The sequence below is a fragment of the Gambusia affinis genome, linkage group LG05 (genome assembly GCF_019740435.1).
Source record: "Gambusia affinis linkage group LG05, SWU_Gaff_1.0, whole genome shotgun sequence".
NCBI classification, from domain to species: Eukaryota; Metazoa; Chordata; class Actinopteri; order Cyprinodontiformes; family Poeciliidae; genus Gambusia; species Gambusia affinis.
The window spans coordinates 9963561-9981903 of record NC_057872.1 but is presented as its reverse complement, the minus strand read 5'-3'; the positions used below and the strand labels follow the sequence as shown (position 1 = coordinate 9981903).

Sequence of the window (18343 nt, the reverse complement as noted above, 5' to 3'; positions counted from 1 at the left end):
AAGAACCCAGAGCTGGTTAGGTGTCATGTTGCTTTCTGTTCGAAGTGGGTGATTGTCCCAGCCACTGCGGAAAGTATCCAAATCTTCCTGCAGACGTGGCAGGAAGACATAGTGGCAACAGAAGAGTTGGGCTTCATTGGAAATGTCCAGGTATCCCTCTTCTTCTAGGTAGTGCAGCACATCATAATAGATGCACGTCACAGCCAGATCTCTCCACAGTCGCTCAATCCTTCAATTATGGAGTAATAAACGGTTCAAATCTTGTCATATTGAAGACCACACAAAGCTAATGTTACTATAAACATTGCAAAGCATCACATATTGAAACTTGTCATTTGTACAAACCTTTGATTGTGCACACTCTTCCCAGAGATGAAACTGCTTCTTCCTGTTCCACGAATCATAAACATAAGTCGTGCCACGTCCACATTTTCCACCCCTTGATCGGCACGTACCCTAAAATAAGTGTGTAACGTATTTATAAGTTGCTTATAATTACAACATTTATGACAAATTTTGGCATAGCTCAAACAGTCTTTGTAACCAAAAATATACACAATAGCGGGGGATTTTCATTGTACCTGAGTTTTCAGAAGATGAACATTGAACCCAATATTGCATATAATAAAACAAAAACTTTGATCACTTTCCATGTAAATTTTGAAAATATTTCTCCTTAGACAGGGACAATCTTTTTTTGTGTAGCACATTTCATTTTAATGTGCTTTGACAAAACAGATGCATTACAATGCAGTACCTAGTGGTAAGTTACTGAAATACAATACAACAGTACATAGGGTTTTAATTATTACTTAAAGTTTAAATTCATGGAATATATTCCACAGATTACAAGCATAATGGATAAAAGCTGTTCCCTTTTGGTTCTAACTCTTGATTACAGAGTCCTAGTGGATTCAGAAATGTATTTTTGCCCTATACATCTTAGAGATTTATAATCGAACAGCAACATTTCAAAATTGGCTCTATAACAGAAAGCAAGCCAGTGTACTAATCTTAAGTGTGAGAACCAACTGCAGCTACAGGGACTCTCACTGCAAAAAGTGAAAAATCTTAACGAGAACCTGGAATAGTTTTTTGCACAAATGTCTTAGGACATTTGTGACAAGACAAAACTAACTTACAAGTAACTTTTCAGCAAGCTCCTTTTAAGTCTAAAAGTTCTTAATATTGATGAAAAAGTAATAGCTATAAGCGATATAATCTGACAGTGGAACTATATATTACTCCAAAATTCTAAGTTATAACATTGGAAAATGTCTTGTTCTTGTAAGGTTTCACTTTTTCCATCATTACTCAAAACCTAATGATATATAACAAGCTCCTATATTTTGGAGAAAAGTTAGTTGATGCTGACTTTTAATCTTTCTTCCTTGACTCAAAAGGATTAAGATGGACTGTAAACCTTTACCTGAGGGGGAAACCAAACTCCTCCACTGAGCCCTGAAAGAAAGCCAGTGTGGTAGATGCCAGGTTGTTGGGAGCTGTACCAAGATACATTATCTGCACAACACAGCAAAAATGTAACAGTCAATTTCATAGCTTATGAAATTCTGCATTTATGCATTGATAGAAGATACTGCACCTTTCGAGAAAAACCATCAATGCCACCAAAGATAACAATGTTGTACCTAAAAATAACAGAAAATATATCATCATTATGATTAAATACTGTCACTAAAAAGGCTTGCTTCTCTTGCATTATGAATTTCTGTAAGAAGGGGCAGAGCAAATTAGACTTATTGAGGAAGCTAAGTTCCTTCAAAGTTTGCAGGAAGATGCTGTAGATCTTCTATCAGTTTGTGTTGAGAGCTTCATCTCTTCAGCCGTCATCTGTTGGGGTAGCAGCATCAGAACCAGAGACCTAAAAAGGCTCAACAGCCTGATAAAAAAGTCTGGTTCTGTTCTGGGGACAAATGTGGAACCTCTGGAGATACTTGCTAAAGAAGGATTCTTCTTCAATAGAAAATGCTGGACAACCCTGACCCTGACAACATCTACTCATGAGAGTATCCTGAGAAAAATAGTATTTACAGTCAAAGGCTTCTTTAGGTTGACTGTGATACAGAACAAAGAGATCTTTCCTGCCATCACCATCTGCAATAACTTTTGAATAAGCTAAATTAATGAGTTACAACATTTAATTTCCCTTTGGAATAAGGAAAGTTTTTTTATTTAATTTGAAGCAAGGTCTGCAGAGGCAGATCAGGTACTGCTTATGGTGGGCTCTGGTGAAGAGCAAGATACATAACTCTGGCTGTTGTGGACATATTTTATACTCCACTGTATATAATGCTGAAAAAAGCTGCGCTTTTAATTTCTAAAAGTATATGACATGCTATGAAAGAACAAAAATGCTACATTAGTTGAATCTATTTAACAAGCATACTTCAAAGTTAGAAGCCCCTCACTGAAAAAGATAAATGATTTACGTATTAATTTGTGGTTGGTATCAATGTGCATCAAAGACTGAGGGCCAGGAACTGAGCACGTCGTCGAGCTATGCATCCTAGCTGGACCATACGTGATGCCATTCCAATGGTGTCTACACGATGCATGGATGCTCTGACTCTGTCATACTGCACCCTCAGTCCTCTGGCTTGCAGAAGGGCCTTTACCATTCGGTACCCAGAGTGAGGCTGCCTGGATTTAATGTCTCTCACACATTGGTCTAAGTCATCATCTGACATGGTGGTGTATAATGCCCTCACTGAAAGACCAGACTCTGCCATCCGTCGATATACAGTCCGTCTGGATACACCCAAGAGTTTGGCGATGCATGGGACAGGGAGATGGAGTTCTAAAAGACTGCAAAGGTAGTCTGAGGATATGACCATCCGTTGTCGCCCAGCTGGTCCTTGCTCCATATGCACAACAGTTGTTTGTTGTTCTTCACTTTGTTTTTCTAAATTAATTAGTCTGTGCAAATGAGCCAGCGCATCCAAAATAATTGAAGGAACATCTATCTGACAAGACATGGCATTTAAAAAAACTAATTCTTGAGTGCAGATAAAGTCTAGGAAATCCAGATCCAGGGGCATCCGTTCCAGAACATGCTCCAAACGATCACGGAGCCTATCAAAAATATGATCCAGCAAAAGTTCCTTGAATAGAGAAAAAGAAAAAAACATGTAAAAAAAAATGTCCGTAAAATAAAAAAGTATTTTGATATCAGTTGGTCAGTATTGAGAAATCACAGTAATATAAATTAAATTATTACATTTAATCTAAAATAAGTTAACAGATGTACTTACAAGCATATATTTTCTTGAAAATAAGTTAAAATCAACTGAAATAAACAAAGGGGTTTGTTTATAGTGTTGCTAGGTAACAGAACGAGGTTTTATACCGCAAAGTAAAAAGAATGTAAAATAATATTGTATATCAACATTTGTCAGATAAGAGAAGCAGAATATATATGAAAAATATATGAAAGACAAAGTAGCAGTTGAAAAACGATTAGTTAAAAAGAAATTTACACTTCATGAGAATGATCACTTTTACTTGGGAAAACTCTGTGGGTTGGGTTGCCACCTTTCAGAAATTAAAATATGGACGCATGCTACGGCCCATGTCACCCTTCTTTCATAATGGTGGGATGGCCGGTGTAGTGATAGAAAGTATTTGGTAAAAAGTCTACTCAAATACTGATTAACTGATCATTACACCTGATATAATGTTCAAAATTTCTCAGACAGCAAGAAATAAAGTTATGTGCAAATATGTATGTGAATGCTGGTTCCAGATCAAATTTACCACGGGGGCCAGTAGTCCATGGCTTCGTGGGAACCTGTAGTCCAGAACTACAGGTTGCAGATCCCTGATCTAGCAGATGGAAAGTGTCATTCTATTTCACTAGATAAGCTAAAACTACAGCAACATAAGTTTTAAAGAATAAAGAGACAGTATAATTTCTTCAGTTTCCCTCTTAATTTTTAAAAAAATTGCTAGCATTCATCCTCACTGACACTGTTCAGCCTGGGATGTGTGTCTTCCTTCTCACGTCTGTATCTTTGCTAGGACATGGTAGAGTATCGGCTGAGGACATTTTAAAAAGACGCAGGTTGAGAGCGGCTCACCACGACTGCTAAGCCCCTTTGGTACGGGGTCGACCCGGGCCCAGGGGTGCAAAAGGGGCTTTGTGTCCGTCTCTAGGCAACCGTGACATCATCATTGGTCCAACGCGTTCTGGGGTCCTTACTAGCTCCCGCCACAATTTAGCTTACCTTAACATGTCTTGTGTTTTATTTTCGTAATTAGTGTTACACTATATGCGTGTGATAGGCGTTACTGTCGGACATACAGAAATAACGAACAAATCGCGTCTCGTGAACGGGCGATTCTATTTTACTGAAAAAGGATGGCAATCCTACTGTGCTCTTCTCCCATTAAAATTGTAGAAACTATATCAAGCGCAAATAAATCTACAATTTGGTAGGTAACTGGTATTTTGAATGATGTTGTAATGACAATAAATTTCTTAATTAATTCATAAATGAAGTCACCTAACAATACAGTAGCTGATCAGAGTGGGGTCGGAAGTGTTCACAGCCCCTCTTTGAAGCACACAAGGCAGCCATATTAGCTTACTACATTAGCGTTAGCATCTCCTGAAAAATTACGACTTTACTAAGACTGCCTGTCTCAGTCTCACCTAAGACAACATACAAACAACCCAGAAAGTCACCACCCATCAGTTCTCTTTAAAGATTCTAGACTTGGCGCAAGTGGTATTTCTTTTTGAAATAAAACGGGGGAAATTGGGTGGGGGAGGGGGGGGTGCTAGGAGGTAGCGAGAAGTAATATGCCGGTTCTACACGGTGTAAGATTAACAACGGCCCAAACCAGTATTTTAAATCAGGCTTTAAGACAATGTATCAAACTTCATGCGCAAAATAAAATATACTACAGAAATATGAAAGTATTAAACTCACCGTTGGGTTTGAGTTCGCCTCCATGGTCGCCAGCCTGGGTGATACTGGTACTTCTTCAATATGACGGTTGTGTCACGTGATTAGGTGGATGTTGGAATCGGACATCCATTGCTAATGTCTGTGACCTGAAGTAACCTTGGCCATTTTTACAGCGAATTTTTAGACGGTGAATTTGAGACGGCGAATTTGAACACAACGAATTTTGAAAAGTTGAATTTTTTATATGCTGAATTTTTTAACACTGAAAATTTAAACTGTGAAAAATATGTATATTGAAAATTTGATCACTTTGAAATAGGAATGTGAATTTTTTTAATAACTGAAAATTGCAACCATGTAAAAAAATTACACAATTTTTTTACTGCAAAAAATAATGACATTGAATTTTTTTTTAGGTTAAAAATATATTCTGAATTTATTTTAATACTGAAAAAGTAAGCACTAATATACAACATTCAAATTTCAGAGGTATTTTTTATTCAAATTCTGATGGCACATATTTACTTCCATACCTGAGGGTGAAACACCAACTCACATAATAAGGGGATACCTCATGTTAGTACTCATTTAAGCAGATGTTATCCTCTGGGAGTTCCACCAGTTATGCAAACCAGCATGCAACCCAAATATTATTATGTTATAGTAACAGAACGTTAGTAATCTATTCATTGAATAAACCAAAGTTCTGACCCCTAATTTCTCTCTCTATTTTAACACCTGCTCTCTTCTTTCCTCCAGCTCCTCTATAGATAAACTCAAACCTCTTTCTTTTTAATTCCTTGCAGTTTCCATCTACCAATATCCTGCCTTCATACCTTCCACCACAGTAAACACCTAGCTCCTCATAACTCTTCATTAAAGCCTTCCCAGGGACATTGTAGCACTATAATGTCCAACACCAATCCAAGGCAGAGAAAACTGAGCTCCGGGGACAATTAGCTCACCATAGAAAATAGCATCACACTGCGGTGTGCAGGCGCACTCGTGTGCGTGGGTGTGTGTGTGTGTGTGTGTAAGCAACAGAGCTGAAGCGCTGAAGCTGGCTTTGTTAGCAGTCACAAACAGCAAACATACACCAATAACATGGGACCTGAGGCACGTAATGACACAGAACTGGCATAGGAATGTGCCTCTGCATTGTGTGTGTACAAAATGAGTGGGACATAGCTATCATCCAACAATATATTACACAATACATATGGTTGTGTGGCATAAAATAGGAAGAGTACACAGAATCCAGCAAACGTGCTGTAAATGGCTAACGTGTTAATTATTTGTGTAATTATAGCCATTTAATTCTTTTATCAATCAATCAATCAAACTTTATTTGTATAGCACATTTCAGCAGCAAGGCATTTCAAAGTGCTTTACATCAAATCAAACACAAAAACACAATGCAACATAGAATCAACAATAAAAACACAACATAGTCAGATTCCGTCAATAAATTTGCAATTGATTACGTTTCAAATACAACTCTAAACAAGTGGGTTTTTAGTTGAGATTTAAAGGAAGTCAGTGTTTCAGCTGTTTTACAGTTTTCTGGAAGTTTGTTCCAGATTTTTGGTGCATAGATGCTAAATGCCACTTCTCCTCGTTTGGAGAGTTTACAACTTTCTCCCATGGTAGTCGAACACATAAGTTCCCAGTTTGTTTGATATTTTATTCTTTATAGCAGGGATATCAAACTCATTTTCATTTTGGGCTACATCAAGATAAGGAATCCCCTCGAACAGTAGGTTGTGGCAGAATGTAAATAATATTAAACAATTTAATAATAAGAAGAAAGTAATAATAAACAGCTGCCTTGGTAATTGATGAGTACTTCCAAAAGTTAAATAATATTGAACATGATGTAATTTGGCAGTATACAGGCAGAACAGCTTTGACTCGATTGATAAAATAACATTTAATCACACAACCGTTATCTTGAAGACTCTATTTATGTGGCTGTCTAAAGTTTAGTGAGGCACGTAAATAGCCATGGCAGGCCAGATTTGGCCCAGGGGACTTGAGCTTGACACATGTTCTCTATTGCCAAAGACTAGGTTCTAGTTAATATCATAGATTATATTAAATTTCAAAAGTATTCACAGCTCTGGCACATTGTCGTATATTATCATGTTACATCCAAAAACTTCAGCGTATTTTGTTTTCATTGTATTTGACAAGCCTACAAAAAGTTAGGCAGAGTATTTGTAGCATGCAACACTAATTATCCGCAGTTTCAAGTGTATTTGTAATGTAATGTATTTGTATATCCCTCTGAGCTTTGTACATTTAATGACTAAACAGTTTCTCCTTTGCAAAATAGCTTGTGCTTTGTCAAACTGAATAGACAGCATCAGTGCGTTCACTTTCTAAGATACAAAAAGGTTAATATTGTATGAACACTTTTGCAAGGCATTGTCAGAATCCCTTGTGTACATGTCTAACTCAGAAACTAAACTTAATCCAAAGACCAGCAGCGGAGGAATAATTCTTTCACTGTGAGATTATGAAGAACACATCGTTCTTCGTGTGCCAGTAGGCATCGGATGTCCTGGTGGGTAACTCCGTCCACAGAAGCACGAGAATTGGGGAAATTCCATCATAACCCGGCTAAATGAAAACTGATTAGTTTATCATATGTGGTGATGTGTAAGCTTCACTGGATTTCCCCTCGGTACTGTTACAACAGCCTCTTTTGTGATCAAAGGTTATATGTGATCAAGTCTTTCATTAACACACTGCCAAGGTCATAGCTCTGTCATCCTTACACACATCCTCTTATTCTGCTGGGTTCATATGTCATGTACTTTACTGAAAAAAAAAAACATTTCAATGGGTCAAACAAACCTGCTTAGCTAACATTATGCTCTTCTTGGCTTTTATTTGTTCTTATATCCCCGTTAGCTCCCTCATAGCATTATTTATCATGCTTAACAAAAGTAAATCTAATATGATGTGCAACATTACTCTCATTTGTTCTGCAGTTTGGATTATAGAGCATATGTACAATTTATCTGAAACATTTTTTTAAATTATTAGCACACAGTTGGAATGCAGATTGTCTTGCTCACAAATACTTTTTCATTGTATTCACTGTTTTACTGTTGTCCCTAAGCTCCTTTGTAATCGACTTGGTGGTATCCTTGGGGTCAATGCCCCCTTTAAAGACCAAGTTGTAATTTGGGGAGGGACGGCTACATTGAAGACCAATAGCCTCTGAACATGGGACACTTGCTCTACCACTACACCACGCAACACCAAGCATCCCTGTGATGCCATTTATTTTATTAATGTCATCACAATGCAGCAAAAATAATTGGATATGATGATGCAACAAGAAGTGGGTCGTAACAGGTTACATTTGCTCTGTTACATTTAATATGTAGCTTTTTGACAATTAATTACTTCTAGAAGTAACTTTACTACATTGCCTCTTTTACTTCTGAGTAATATCGTTATGAAACACATAGACAAAAATGTCTCTGCAGTGGGACCTTTGTAAACAAGCTCATAGTTCTGATCTTACTTTCTCTCTTCTGAGCATATTGTGCTATTTGGGGGTCAAAGAAAATAAAAGCATGTTGAACTGTTCCAAAATGTGCAGTGGACATCTGCCTATTCGCAGATCAGTATCACCTATTCCTATTCTCAAATGTTTCAGTAGAACATGACTTCAAATTATTCATGTCTTTTTTTTCATAGAACTTATCAAAAAAATATTTGAAAGCAAATGCAATTTGGGAACCTGAAATACTATTATGTAATGCTACTTTACATGCTATTGGCTGCTGTTTTGCATACCAACTGCTGAATAAGGAGATGGGAGCTAAGTAAAGTATCATTATTTTTATTTGTAGTTTTTAATATTTTTTTAGTATGCAGCTAAATGAGAACAGAATCTTCCGTATTAGGAAACTATACTATTGCTTATAAACTTTTAAGGAGTACAGTGCAAATAACTTTTTTTTTTTTGTCTTGCGCTTTTAATGGCACCCTCTGGACTCCCGCTCTTGTGCAAAATTCTGCTCCCCTGTGAAAATCTGTTCCCCCTGTGTCGGGAGCACGCACTGCAGCCAGCGGCGGATCCGTTCATTTTCACGGCGCTTCTGATCGATTTCTCCGAAAAACAACTCGTATAATCATGTCAAAGTTGTAACTTTCAGCTTAATCTGCAGTTGCTGTTTAAAAAATAATCAATAACAAAATTGTAAAATAAATAAATAAACGAGGTCTTGTGTGGAGGTCTTCTTGTAGTGTTTGTGTTTTTTAATCGCCAAGAGAATCGGTCTTTTTCCTACTTTTGTCACTTACGCTTGATAAAACAAGTCAGTAATCAAACACAGTTTTCCAGCAGATTGTGTGTATTCATAATTTTTCATTGCTAATATTAATTGATTAAAATTAATATACTAGCAAGTCTTTAGCTGTGTTTATTCCTCTCTTGATGAACAGCAAATCCTGTAAGTTTGAAAACATTTGATTCTAATTTGCCGAAGTTATGAATGGGGAACCATACATTTTAGCTGCCTGAAATAATCCGTTCCGCCTGACCTCTGAAATGCTCAGGGTTCACTCACTGTACTCATCTACTGTAAGTGTTCGTTTCAAAGATTTTATATAGTGAAACATTGAGATTTGAAAATGTGTGTTTCTTTGTCTGAATTTTGTGATTTAGTTTTAATTATTTCTGCACATAATTCTACATTTATTTTTGACAACATACGGCAATTTTCACACATTAAATCAGATTAAACAGCTGGTCACAAACTGGTCAAATGTGACCAGTTTTACAATAAATCTTTGTGGATACACCTAATCTTATGTCTGTGTTAACAGGATCTCATTTGGATGAGTCCTACAGTCTTTGCAGGACTCATTGTTTAAACAGAACCTTCAACGAATTCTAGATATTTCAGTGAGACTTCTCACTTCCAGAAGGCCTTCAAAGGGAGGCTCCACAAGGCATCCTAATTAGACGTCTGATAACTTATTTCAGTGTGGAGAGCCAGTTGTACTATCCACCTTTATGGTTGAGACAATAAATTGAGAGATTCACTTGTTGGCTTAACTCCTGTGATCCTGAAAAACTAGAGCAATCCCATCATTACTGCAGATGACAAAGGAATTCCTGATACTGAAAATCCTATTTGTCCATCTAACTATCGCCCATGAATAGGACACACGAAATGCACAAACTTTGTTAGGCAAAGAAACACTTAAACGTTTCTTGCATGCACTGTAAGAAACTTTTAAAAGTAAAAGAAAACTTACTTTTAAACGTAAAAGAAACATGTTCAATGTTTCTCTTACTTTCGGAACTTAATTATTTTTTACCAGTTGCTGTGGATCAAACGTAATAGTTAATGATATTTAATAATATATCTAAGATTGGAGTCACTTCAAATTACACATCTCTTGCCTCAAAGATAAATAACCGGATTGCCACACCCACCCACACAGAGCGAAATCAGCAGAGCCAAGACAAACATCTCACTCCTGCTGACATCACCACACAAGACTGAGGACGTCTCTGCACTGTTATCACGCTGTCAAACTGTCAAGAAGAGACAGAGGAAGACAGACAGGCAAGAGAGGAGAGATCAAGGGTGCTTCACGGACTGGGAGAGAAAAGCTATGACTTCTTCCTGAGATAAAAATGGCAACAGCATGTGATCTTCAGAAGGCAGTCAAGTTATACTGGCTGTTTGATGTTTTTGACAATGAACAAGACTGTGCTGATCACCAACTGGCTTCACAGAGCTCCTAAGAGATGCACCAATTACAGAGTACAATTATTTGAGGACATGTATTCAATTCAACATACTATTAAAGGGCCAATCTCTAAAATTTGAAATCTGTTTCTATTTTTAATCTAAAGTAATTCCTTTCACCCTGTTTTACATTAGAGCCACCTGTCAAATAGGTCAGTTTTTTTCAGCCCTTACAGTCCTGAGATCAAGACCAAGACTGATCTTGGTCTTAATCTTTCAGTTCCTTTGTGTTAATAAAGTTTCCTTTCATATTCATGAAATGTCTGTTTGAATAACAATGCACTCTTGTAGTGTTGTGGCTAAGGTGTAAATCCTCACATACACAATTTACTGTCAAGAAAAGCCCAACTACATTCACAACAGAGCTCAAAGGATTTTAGTTTTCCAGAGACTTAGGCTTTCATATGATCAATATCAGGATTTCAGAAGGCGTTAGGATTTTGACACATTAACAATGATCGCTTTAATTTTTAAGATTTACAAGTACAGATAGTACAGATACAGATAATAGGATTATCTTAAAAATAGTTTCTCACTTTTTTATTCTAACGTGGGAATAAAAATTTGCTTTGAAAGCCTCAAAGGGAACCATCCATTCAAATAACATTGAGATTCCACTGTACCATCTGTAATGATGCTGCAAGTTATTTTTTTTTGTACTGAGATTTTGAAGCACACAATGAGTTCATCATAATGAATAAACAAAGAATACAGTGGGGGAAAACATGAGTAAGTCACAGCCATTATATTGTCATTGTAAAATTCAACAATAATATTGTAGTTGCATGTTTTCCCAACAAGACTCCTGTTTCTAGGGTTTCTAAAGTGAACACACTTGCAAGTGTGCATCTTAATCATCATTGGATCCTTGTAGCCCATCAATGGTTGGAACTCCTGAAGAATGTATAAAACAAAACTTATATTAGTCATAACTAAATTAAATGAAACTTGTCCAGGGCTTACGCTGCCTCTTGCAGGGCACATCCCCCACGACCCACTACTGATAAGTAGATATAAATAAAATGGATGGATTGCTTTATGAAAAGTGGGTCTAAATTATACCTTTCTTTTAAAGCTAATGAAAGACAAAACTTGTATTTTTGAAGTAGTTTAAAGTATAAAGTGGCCTGCGGTCAGTTATTCACACTATTTCAGAGGTGAGGTTAAAGCTTCAAGCAGTGTCTCTGCAACCTGCAAGGGCAATCTTAATGAATAGTGAGATACATGATAAATGTGACCATATGGTGGAGCCGGCTGGTCAAGACAGGGGTGCTACCAAGCTCAGTTAAACAGAAACACACACACAAAAAAGCTACACACATTGTAACTTTGCTGTTTCACTCTTCCGATGAGGACAAGCAGTCATCAAACCTTGAATATCTGAAAACAGCAGCAGGTAGAGGTTAATGGCCCCCGGGTCATTTAGACAGAGTAATGGACAACTGTGAAATCACAGCTGCACTTCCTGTCAAAGTTCCATGGGCATTTAAACGAGGGCTCGGATTGATTCGACACTGGCCAGACCGTCACTTAACAGCAGTTAATTTTTAATTCCAAAAAAACTGCACTTGCCTTGCTCATGAATGTAAAAAAGTCTTCCTAATTTATATTTGTCTCCCTGTTATCTCACAGCAGATGAAGCCATATGTTGTCTGTCGTCTTCCTGCCTCCTCATTCTCTGCTGCGTGCAAAGCTCCTATCTATTATTGCTATTCAACACACACACTCCATATGTTGTGGCGACAGAAACACGCAGAGTATCACTAACTAGCCTGGAGACACACCCACGCAAACTTTGTGCGTATTTACACGCTGATAGCTGTGACTAAAACACACAGCAAACGAGGCATTGTTCTCCTTCCACAGCAGATGCTATCATTCTCTAATTGGCTAAGGAAAAAACAAAGGAAGAGCCTTGGATGCCCCACCACAGCTACGTTTTTTTCAGTCTACAGGGATCCCCTCTGTTGTGGAGAGGCACAGAAAGTGGTCCTTGGATATAGCTGACCTTTCTGCTGTATAAAGAAGGCCAGATCTTGATTACAAGGCACAGTTTCAGGGCCTGTAATGAATCAGTAAGGAGAAAGCGGACTTCAGTTCACTGCAGTATTGAAATACAATATTAAAAAAAGAGAACAGAATGACCTGTAAAGGCTTCCTGGATTCTATGTAAAAAGATTGTTTTCAGGCTAGTGTAATACCATGTTTAGTTGAGCCATCTATGTCCCTCGTGAAATATATTCCTTTGAAAATCAGCCTTAAACAAAAGTTAATGACACCGCTCCTCCCTTTGCACCTTCACACTGTAGTTGATGGGCAATAAGCCCTCACAGTCTGCGATTCGCAGCTGTCAAACATCCCCTGTGCCTGGAAACGGAGAGTGAGAAATCCAAGTGTAGGTGTAATTTGTGCTGGCGCAGTTTAGTTCAGCAGTGTGAAACAACTCTAAGACAGCAGTGTGATATATGATCCTACCACAGGCATCATTGATCTTAACTTTAACTGCAGTGGCGCGGTGGTACTTGATGGGGTGTTATATTGCAGAGAAAGGGACTGTAGAGGGTATATGCGCTGACCTCGCCATCCATACGTATCTCAGCGGTGATTAATAACGGGCGACACACAACAGACATAATTGAGTTTACACCGTCTGTTTAGTGTGCCTGATAGTTTTATAATGTATCATATGTATCAGAGTCCAACTTTGAGTTAATCTCTGACGAATGAATCTGATAAGCCTTACAGTATCTAATTGACATCCTTTGGTTTCTTTGAACACCTGTTTTGTCTCATTTGATTCACTCAAACGAGACAAAACAGCACCCTCTCCTGGTAGGAAATGCATATGGCAGCCTTCTTCTGACATGACAGTCTTAGCTCCATAAGTCTAAACTTATTGGCAGCAGACATTTACAGACAGATAATACCTCTTAGTGCTGAAAGTAGGCGACTGTTGCTTCCAAATCAGCACCCCTTCCCCAACAAAAGTTTTCTAAGTTGATAAGGGCCAACTCAATCAATAGTGCTCGAGTTTTTCAGGTCCGCCAACATGTAATTACAGGGGCGCAAACATAAATAATTCATGCCACACTTTAGCACAAAAACATGACAATCAACAGTCGAACTGCACCTTCAGTCATCTTTAATTCAGCATCCGCTGATTGCTTTACAACCACTCTTTCTGCCACTCAGGCTGATTGCATGATGCTTATTATGCATCTACTAAGAACGTGTCTGACTCTGAACGTTACGTGTCCACACAATTAATAATTAAATCCTTTCCCCTTATTCTCATAAAGAAGAGGGCAATTTATCTCCGTGGCTCTGAATGGTTGCTAATTTCGATTCGGGCCTTGTTTGCGTCCCAGTGACTATGGCTTGCGGCTTAATGTAAAAACTAATTAGATTTTTTCAAGTGACCATTATTTCTATAATATATTGTCATAGAGCTCACTCTTGAAAACATATCCCAAGTGCTCCTAACAAGCACTTAATTTAGACTCTGAACAAGTACATGCATTAAAGCAGATTTATTTGCATACATTATGTCGGTCTGTTTAGTATGTTAATGCTTAGTAAGTTATGGCTTTAATTGTTCATCAAACGTTCTAATTGGGACTTTGTTAATTGGTTACACTGATGCTTTGACACTTGATTGGCCCTCTGGCAGTTCTCATTTGTTGTTCTCAGAACAAAACTGTCTACGGGATTTTTGACTGAAGACAAGCAGAGATGCAGAACTGATTCATTTTAATAAAATCCACTGTGCATCTTCAGAGCAACAGATTCCTTGCTTTATTTACTTTCACAAAAACAAATAAATTTATGTACGAAGCCATTATGTGTGCAATTGGATTTGTACAGCGGGACTGTAAAACTGTGGATCTATCAATGCACCACTAGCTGTCCTGCACAATGTGTTATTTAATACAGGAAAATTACCAACACCATATTAGGAGGTGAGTCAGTGAACACAACAACTACATACAAAATCTCAGAGTGAACCTTTGAGTTGGATGTTTTAAAGGAAGAACGCAGAGTCAGGTTTGAAAACCTAAACAATGAAATACTAACTAAAACAAATAGCTCCATCAGAGTGAAGTAGGATTAGGAATATAATAACATAGAGCAAAATATAAATTCAAGTTCTGAAATATAAGCTCTGTTAAAAACAAGACAAACTCAGCTCTACAATAAACCTGTAGAATCTAAATGATTACTACAAATATCAAAACATACTTTCACCAACCATGTAGTTCAACTTAGCTTTGGTTCCTTACCTTATTCACACACAGGAATAAACATAGCATTGGGTAACCTCATGTCTAGCATCAAATCACTTTTTGTGTCATTGAGCCTTATGAACTTGTGAATCTAATGTTTATTCCACTCCAGCCTGTGAACTCAGCCTCTCCAGGTCCTCTTTGCTTGCTGCATCCACAAACTTTAAGCCATCTATGACCAAGGTGTCTCCGTCCTCCTTTATGTCTGCCTGACCCTCCTGCAGAATGCATCAGAAAAACAACATAGGCACAATAGACCATGTACAAAGGGTATATTATGCCTCAGCAAATAAAATAATGAGGTCATTTCTACAGCCATGATGCTGACCCGCAATGCATCAGCAGTAATCATTTGCATACAGGTCTGTGTAAAGTCAAGTCATTGGATAAGTATAGTCATGGCCAAAGCTTTGAGAATGACAAATTTAGTCTAACAAAACATATTTTTATGTTTCTTTGATTGTCCTGGAATATCAATGTTCTGATCCTCAGTAAAAAATAAAAGAAGCACAAAGTATTGTCCATCCATCCATTCATCCATTTTCTTACACCCTTATCCCTAGTGGGGTCAGCAGGGGTGTTGGTGTCTATCTCCAGCTAACGTTCCGGGTGAGAGGCGGGGTACACCCTGGACAGGTCGCCAGTCAAACAAAGTATTGTTTGTCTCCATTTTGCTCCTGGATTACTGGGAGAAGACAGTCTTTGACTATTTTTGATCCCATCCTTTATGGCTCTTGTGATTCAACTCACACAAGTTGTGTGACTCCTCATAGCCTTCATCTCTTCTTTAGATATTCCTATTTCAGACTGTTCCAGACTATTTGTAGGGGCCTTCATTAGATGAAATTGCTTCACCCCATTAACTTCATGTAGTATTTCAGTCTGTGTCCAATGTTGTTCTTGAAGAGAAAAGTGTTATTGTGCCACCCTGTCTGACACCAGGCGAGGGTCCAAAACGTTCCACCTCACAGTGTGTGCATAAACAGTCATTTTAAGCAACGCATTTTGAAGTAATCATTCTGTTTTCCTAATTCATTCACAATAAGTGGTCTGTTCCTTGTTAAAAACAACAACAAAAAAACAAGGGACAGGCCATTTTGTGCCAGTTTTAAAGGGGGACATATTAAGTAATATCAACATTTTTGCACATTACATTATGTCAGAGGTGTCAAACTCCAGTCCTCGAGGGCCGCTGTCCTGAAGTTTTTAGATGTGCCACAGGTACAAAACACTGAAATGAAATGGCTTAATTACCTCCTCCTCGTGTAGATCAGTTCTCCAGCACCTTGCTAATAACCTAATTATTCTATTCAGTGTGGTGCAGCAGAGGCACATGTAAAAGCTGCAGGACAGCGGCCCATGTCGACTGACATGTTTTGATGTCATTCCCTCATCAAAACACACCTTGCTTTGAATCTTTCATGCATGTTTGAGAAATCATGGAATCTCCTATGGTAGCCATTCAGGGGTGCCTAAACCCTTGCTAAACAATTTACCCAAAGCTCCTCCTGGGAGCTGCGGTCTCCAGCAGAGATTCTGCCCCAAAGAGGATCCATGCTCCGCACCTCCCCAACACAGCTCCACCAGACTAGCGGCAACAGCACTTAGCAAACACCTGGTGGAACTGAACATCTGCTGAGCTCATCATGGAAACTATTTCTCAGTGCAGCACTTCTCTGAATGTTGTGAACGACTTAGTAGAGAAATTTTATTGTGATCACTTCCTGAAGGGGGAGTGTCAAAAAGAGCAGGAGCTTCTTACAGAGACAAAGATCCAGTTTCAAGATGCTAAACTAGAAAGTAAAATTTATTTATTTTTTTATGAATTTTACTTAATTTATTTTCATCCTATCTCTTTGTAAAGCAAACCAGAAGTAACATGTGTGAAGGATATAGGGATAACTTCATCTCAAAACTTTGCAATAGCTAACTGCTGAAGCACTAAATACTTGGGTTACAGCCTGGAATCAATGATAAAAAAGAAACAGAACCAATGTAGCCTTAAATTAACCTCTGCACTTAATATTACAGTGCCTATAAAATGTACTGATAGGCTTAGGTGTTTTATCCTTTTAGTACTACTACAAATTAATAGTGAATAATTATCTTGACAAAAAAAAGAACCTCTTTAATGTTAAAGGGAAAACTGACTTTTACAAAATAAAGAGACTTCACTGAAAATGTGTGACATAAAACAAGCGATGCACTAATTTGTATGTATTTGTCATTATTTTGTAGAAATCCATTTTCATTTTAACATAAATAGTTATAAAGCAATCAAAAGGGTAAAAGATGTAAAGATGAAATAGTTTTAGACACTGAAAAACTGCAGTTATCTATGCAGAAACTATGCTTCTTTTGGTCCTACACTGGAAAATACTTGAGTGAGTTTCAATGATTTACATTGATTTTTGCTGACTCACTTTGATGGTAAAGCACATAAAATATACTGCAAGGCTTAGCCATAAAGGACAGTGAAAGTTGGACTTTAAACAGCTAAGCACCTCCTATTACAACCATACATTACACTGATCCAGTTAATGTTTTACAAACAATTGTTTTTGGGAGCTAAAAATGCCAGTAATCATTGTCTGATTGCAATAAGAACTTGTCGAGTCGGAATAAATCTAGCCTTACGGAGGAGTGAATGTAATAATCTAACATTAGGTGAAAGCGTAATACAATTAAATAAGATACATAGATCTGCCTTGGTGAAATAGAAAGTAAAACCAGAAAGGAAACCAGATAAAAGAAATGAATGGAAACGCACAAAAACATTACAATTTCAAGTTTCCTCAAGGCTATGGTAATAAGCTAAAATATCTGATTGAGAGTTAATAAATATCTGTATCATAGTAAAGTTATTCAGCGTGGTTTGACCATGTATTTGTGTTCCCACATACCACTTCATGCCACCTGGGTCTGGACGGGGTGGTTTTTGTAAACCAGTCGAGCATCTCCTCTATGTCTTTCAGAAGCGACTCGGCCTCTGACAACACTGCAACGACAATGACAGAAACCTTAAAGTGGTATCTCTACAATTCACCTTCTTCAACAATCCCATTTAAATCTTTCATCACTTTGAAACGTCATGTGAGCTCTCTGTAGCAAAGCACACAAGAACACTCAGAAGCTTCCATATTCTTTTAAAGCCGTCAATAACAGCGCAAGCGTTTGGGAATAAAACAATTCAAACTTTGATGAAATGCCTCTTGTGTTGTGTGACTTAATAATAAAAACTTCCAAGATTCTTACACTTTTTAAATGAATGCTAAACAATGTATGCAGGTATGTATGTATCAGCATCATTCTCAGTGCAAACGACGTTGGGAACTGGCATTTGAAA

The 18343-nt window shown here is 37.7% G+C and overlaps 1 long non-coding RNA gene across 1 annotated transcript; it reads right to left on the bottom strand.

Moving 5' to 3' along the window:
* Positions 1–204: 204 nt before the first annotated feature.
* Positions 205–1942, bottom strand: LOC122831630. Its single transcript, XR_006370731.1, has 4 exons — positions 1604–1942; positions 1430–1521; positions 346–456; positions 205–229 (listed from the first exon to the last, which is right to left on the bottom strand). It is a non-coding gene; the product is annotated as an uncharacterized LOC122831630 (long non-coding RNA).
* Positions 1943–18343: the final 16401 nt, after the last annotated feature.